This window comes from Musca domestica, unplaced genomic scaffold, assembly GCF_030504385.1.
Source record: "Musca domestica strain aabys unplaced genomic scaffold, Musca_domestica.polishedcontigs.V.1.1 5, whole genome shotgun sequence".
In the NCBI taxonomy this organism is placed as follows: domain Eukaryota; kingdom Metazoa; phylum Arthropoda; class Insecta; order Diptera; family Muscidae; genus Musca; species Musca domestica.
In genome coordinates, this window is record NW_026712346.1 from 15,574,067 (window position 1) to 15,581,071 (window position 7,005).

The following is a 7,005-nucleotide window of genomic DNA, read 5'->3' on the forward strand; positions in this document are numbered from 1 at the left end:
ATGCCAAATGAAAGTGGGAGCCCTTACGAGTAAAATTGTAAAATTGCCAAACTGTCACAATTTTTCCACCATAGTATAGAGGGTATATTAAGTTTGTCACTTCGAAATATACATTTAAGACTCCACAGAGTATATGTATTCTTCATCAGCATAAAATTCTATGTCGATTTAGCTAACCTGTATTTTTCTACCATGGGTAAACCGTGTGTAGAAGAATACAGGTAGTGGCATCGACGCAGCTGCTGGGACAATGAATTGTCAAACCAATTTTGGAATTGAAAATGTTAAATTAAAAATAATTTGGTTCCTCTTTTATTGAGCTTAGAAACTTGTCACTTGGGTAAAAAAGTTTATTTGCCATAGAAGTTATTTTTAAAATAACTTCTGGGGAGAATATCCCAGACAAAAAACAAGGGAACTGATGAGGATTGGTGGCTCTTTCTGAAACGTAGCCAGATTCCATCGTTCTCCTCTAATAAACAAACGCTGTTTTTATAAAAACAACAATAAAAGTATTAAACCTGGCCATTTTGTAACAACAAAGTTATTGAAATTTGTAAAAATTGTTGAAAAATACATATCATAACAACCTCCGATTTGCATGGGTATAAGAATACATATAAAAATCTACTTATTTTTGACAAAACATTTAAAATTTTTTGACATATCAATATTCCCAAGCTTTGCTGCATCCACCTGTATTCTTTTACCATGATTTAACCCGCCGAATCTATGAAACCCAGTGAATTAATCATCCATAGTCTAAACGTACCATTCATTGTACAATCGTGTGTTCTAACTCCAAAGCATGGTAGAAGAATATATCGACACAGCTGCTGCTACAGTGAACTGTCAAACCAAGTTCGGAATTGAATATGACTTATTTAAATTTATAAAAATTGTTGGAAAACGCAAATTATAATAACCTCCGAATGACGTCGTATAAGAAAACATATAAAAATCTGCTTATATTTGAAAAAACATATAAAATTGTTTCACATATCAATGTTTCCAAGCATTGATGCATCTATCTGTATTCTTCTACAATGCTCCAAAGATAGGAGTGTGAACAGCACAATATCTTAAATATTTAACGCCGTCGTAAGAGCTGCTATATCTGTCTGACGGCGACAATCGCATAAAACCAACTCTGCCTTGTCTGCTGTGTTTTCGCCTTTTGTCTTTTGTTATAGATCGAAAACAAATAATTGATATAAATTATTAAGTGAATTAGTCAATGATTGTATATTATTATATTTGTGTAGAACATTAAAATAAATCCGGATTCTTTAAACTGCAATATCAGTTACATTGCAGAGTTGGCATATATTGCATTTTGTGCAAATTGCCTTCATGTCACCTTCCTTTAAAATTTGCAATTGATTTAAAACATCAACAAGCCACAAGGAAAAGCATGGATAATGGTTAAAACATAATACAAAATATTTGCGCGATTTTGACTTAACTCTATTTTATTACTACAAATGGTAGCATTTTGGAAAGGTAAGAGTGTCAGCAATAATTTGGCGCCAATTTGATTGACTCCCATAATGGGCCTCTTTTAGACTTTTTGCGGGTTTTATAAGAAATCCGGGTCCAAAAATCAATAATTTTACTGTTGGATAGGTATTTATATTTATTTATAAGATATTTTTACCCTGATTGTGGGAAACTATTTTTTCTTGGGGACGGACCCGCGATTTTGACACGAAACTTCGGGTTCAAGACCCGGATCCACTTACCCGATATAGACAACGATACCTATGGTTTGAAAGCTTATAAATAAACATAAATACCTCCAACAGTAAAATTATTGATTTTTGGACCCGGATTTCTTATAAAAGCCTCAAAAAGTCTAAAAAAGACCCATTATGGGAGTCAATCAAATTGGCGCCAAATTATTGCTGACACTCTTGCCTTTCCAAAATGCTACCATTAGTTTTAAATCAATTGCAAATTTTAAAGGAAGGTGACAGGAAGGCAATTTGCACAAAATGCAATATATACCAACTCTGCAATGAGACTGATATTGCAGTTTAAAGAATCCGGTTTTATTTAAATATTCTACACAAATATAATAATATACAATCATTGACTAATTCACTTAATAATTTATATCAAATATTTGTTTTCGATCTATAACAAAAGGAGAAAACACAGCAGACAAGGCAGAGTTGGTTTTATGCGATTGTCGCCGTCTAATATTGACAGATATAGCAGCTCTTACGACGGCGTTAAATATTTAAGATATTGTGCTGTTCACACTCCTATCTTTGGAGCATTGTAGAAGAATACAGAAAGATGCATCCATGGTACAATGATATCAAGGTAGGGCTATGATACCATATGATTTTAATTTTTTTTTATTTTCTTGGCTTAATATGTCATTTTTATTTGTTTACGTATGTGTTTTCTTTTCAATAACAAAAATATTGTTCAGCAAATATTCAAATTCGGATGTTTTCAAAATGTTTATTTCAACGTATGCATCGACAAAATCTAGAGTTTTTGTAGCGAAATAATTTTTTAGAGATATATAGTACATGATTTTGAAAAGAAGTGTTGACCTTTCATTCAGTTATCGCGGTTTTAAATTATTTATTCAAATTAAATGCAACTAGTTGTTTGATTTTTTTATCGTTTTGATACTAATTCTGACATTACAAGCCAAACAGGTAGACCTCTATTTTTTCAAAGTTGACCTACCGTCTCTTCATTGTACCATGGATGCATCAATGCTTGGAAACATTGATATGTGAAACAAATTTTATATGTTTTTTCAAATATAAGCAGATTTTTATATGTTTTCTTATACGACGTCATTCGAAGGTTATTATAATTTGCGTTTTTCAACAATTTTTATAAATTTAAATAAGTTTTCATTCATCATATTCAATTCCGAACTTGGTTTGACAGTTCACTGTAGCAGCAGCTGTGTCGATGTGTCTACCTATATTCTTCTACCATGCTTTGGAGTTAGAACACACGATTGTACAATGAATGGTACGTTTAGACTATAGATGATTAACTCACTGGGTTTCATAGATTCGGCGGGTTAACCCATGGTAGAAGAATACAGGTAGATGCAGCAACGCTTGGGAATATTGATATGTCAAAAAATTTTAAATGTTTTGTCAAAAATAAGTAGATTTTTATATGTATTCTTATACCGATGCAAATATGATATGTATTTTTCAACAATTTTTACAAATTTCAATAATTTTGTTGTTACAAAATGACCAGGCTTAATACTTTTATTGTTGTTTTTATAAAAACAGCGTTTGTTTATTAGAGGAGAACGATGGAATCTGGCTACGTTTCGGAAAGATCCACCAATCCTCATCAGTTCCCTTGTTTTTTTTTCTGGGATATTCTCCCCAGAAGTTATTTTAAAAATAACTTCTATGGCAAATAAACTTTTTTACCCAAGTGACAAGTTTTTAAGCTCAATAGAAGAGGAACCAAATTATTTTTAATTTAACATTTTCAATTCCAAAATTGGTTTGACAATTCATTGTCCCAGCAGCTGCGTCGATGCCACTACCTGTATTCTTCTACACACGGTTTACCCATGGTAGAAAAATACCGGTTAGCTAAATCGACATAGAATTTTATGCTGATGCAGAATACATATACTCTGTGGAGTCTTAAATGTATATTTCGAAGTGACAAACTTAATATACCCGCTATACTATGGTGGAGGGCATGAAAGGATAAGGAACTTACTTTTCAAAAATTGTGAAAGTTTAGCAATTTTACAATTTTACTCGTAAAGGCTCCCACTTTCATTTGGCATTCACAGTTTTTTGGACGTTTTTATATGGAGGCTTCCAGAGCCAGATTCCCGTCCTGACCACCAGTCGAATATCAGAAAATTGGAAATTTTGTTCCACCAAAAACTGACTTGGAGAACATATTATATGCCAAAATACTCGTAAGGGCTCCCACTTTCATTTGGCATTCACAGTTTTTTGGACGTTTTTATATGGAGGCTTCCAGAGGCAGATTTCTGTCCTGACCACCAGTGGAATATCAGAAAATTGGAGTTATCGCGGTTTTAAATTATTTATTCAAATTAAATGCAACTAGTTGTTTGATTTTTTTATCGTTTTGATACTAATTCTGACATTACAAGCCAAACAGGTAGACCTCTATTTTTTCAAAGTTGACCTACCGTCTCTTCATTGTACCATGGATGCATCAATGCTTGGAAACATTGATATGTGAAACAAATTTTATATGTTTTTTCAAATATAAGCAGATTTTTATATGTTTTCTTATACGACGTCATTCGAAGGTTATTATAATTTGCGTTTTTCAACAATTTTTATAAATTTAAATAAGTTTTCATTCATCATATTCAATTCCGAACTTGGTTTGACAGTTCACTGTAGCAGCAGCTGTGTGATGTGTCTACCTATATTCTTCTACCATGCTTTGGAGTTAGAACACACGATTGTACAATGAATGGTACGTTTAGACTATAGATGATTAACTCACTGGGTTTCATAGATTCGGCGGGTTAACCCATGGTAGAAGAATACAGGTAGATGCAGCAACGCTTGGGAATATTGATATGTCAAAAAATTTTAAATGTTTTGTCAAAAATAAGTAGATTTTTATATGTATTCTTATACCGATGCAAATATGATATGTATTTTTCAACAATTTTTACAAATTTCAATAATTTTGTTGTTACAAAATGACCAGGCTTAATACTTTTATTGTTGTTTTTATAAAAACAGCGTTTGTTTATTAGAGGAGAACGATGGAATCTGGCTACGTTTCGGAAAGATCCACCAATCCTCATCAGTTCCCTTGTTTTTTTTTCTGGGATATTCTCCCCAGAAGTTATTTTAAAAATAACTTCTATGGCAAATAAACTTTTTTACCCAAGTGACAAGTTTTTAAGCTCAATAGAAGAGGAACCAAATTATTTTTAATTTAACATTTTCAATTCCAAAATTGGTTTGACAATTCATTGTCCCAGCAGCTGCGTCGATGCCACTACCTGTATTCTTCTACACACGGTTTACCCATGGTAGAAAAATACCGGTTAGCTAAATCGACATAGAATTTTATGCTGATGCAGAATACATATACTCTGTGGAGTCTTAAATGTATATTTCGAAGTGACAAACTTAATATACCCGCTATACTATGGTGGAGGGCATGAAAGGATAAGGAACTTACTTTTCAAAAATTGTGAAAGTTTAGCAATTTTACAATTTTACTCGTAAAGGCTCCCACTTTCATTTGGCATTCACAGTTTTTTGGACGTTTTTATATGGAGGCTTCCAGAGCCAGATTCCCGTCCTGACCACCAGTCGAATATCAGAAAATTGGAAATTTTGTTCCACCAAAAACTGACTTGGAGAACATATTATATGCCAAAATACTCGTAAGGGCTCCCACTTTCATTTGGCATTCACAGTTTTTTGGACGTTTTTATATGGAGGCTTCCAGAGGCAGATTTCTGTCCTGACCACCAGTGGAATATCAGAAAATTGGAGTTATCGCGGTTTTAAATTATTTATTCAAATTAAATGCAACTAGTTGTTTGATTTTTTTATCGTTTTGATACTAATTCTGACATTACAAGCCAAACAGGTAGACCTCTATTTTTTCAAAGTTGACCTACCGTCTCTTCATTGTACCATGGATGCATCAATGCTTGGAAACATTGATATGTGAAACAAATTTTATATGTTTTTTCAAATATAAGCAGATTTTTATATGTTTTCTTATACGACGTCATTCGAAGGTTATTATAATTTGCGTTTTTCAACAATTTTTATAAATTTAAATAAGTTTTCATTCATCATATTCAATTCCGAACTTGGTTTGACAGTTCACTGTAGCAGCAGCTGTGTGATGTGTCTACCTATATTCTTCTACCATGCTTTGGAGTTAGAACACACGATTGTACAATGAATGGTACGTTTAGACTATAGATGATTAACTCACTGGGTTTCATAGATTCGGCGGGTTAACCCATGGTAGAAGAATACAGGTAGATGCAGCAACGCTTGGGAATATTGATATGTCAAAAAATTTTAAATGTTTTGTCAAAAATAAGTAGATTTTTATATGTATTCTTATACCGATGCAAATATGATATGTATTTTTCAACAATTTTTACAAATTTCAATAATTTTGTTGTTACAAAATGACCAGGCTTAATACTTTTATTGTTGTTTTTATAAAAACAGCGTTTGTTTATTAGAGGAGAACGATGGAATCTGGCTACGTTTCGGAAAGATCCACCAATCCTCATCAGTTCCCTTGTTTTTTTTTCTGGGATATTCTCCCCAGAAGTTATTTTAAAAATAACTTCTATGGCAAATAAACTTTTTTACCCAAGTGACAAGTTTTTAAGCTCAATAGAAGAGGAACCAAATTATTTTTAATTTAACATTTTCAATTCCAAAATTGGTTTGACAATTCATTGTCCCAGCAGCTGCGTCGATGCCACTACCTGTATTCTTCTACACACGGTTTACCCATGGTAGAAAAATACCGGTTAGCTAAATCGACATAGAATTTTATGCTGATGCAGAATACATATACTCTGTGGAGTCTTAAATGTATATTTCGAAGTGACAAACTTAATATACCCGCTATACTATGGTGGAGGGCATGAAAGGATAAGGAACTTACTTTTCAAAAATTGTGAAAGTTTAGCAATTTTACAATTTTACTCGTAAAGGCTCCCACTTTCATTTGGCATTCACAGTTTTTTGGACGTTTTTATATGGAGGCTTCCAGAGCCAGATTCCCGTCCTGACCACCAGTCGAATATCAGAAAATTGGAAATTTTGTTCCACCAAAAACTGACTTGAGAACATATTATATGCCAAAATACTCGTAAGGGCTCCCACTTTCATTTGGCATTCACAGTTTTTTGGACGTTTTTATATGGAGGCTTCCAGAGGCAGATTTCTGTCCTGACCACCAGTGGAATATCAGAAAATTGGAAATTTTGTTCTACCAAAAACTGACTTG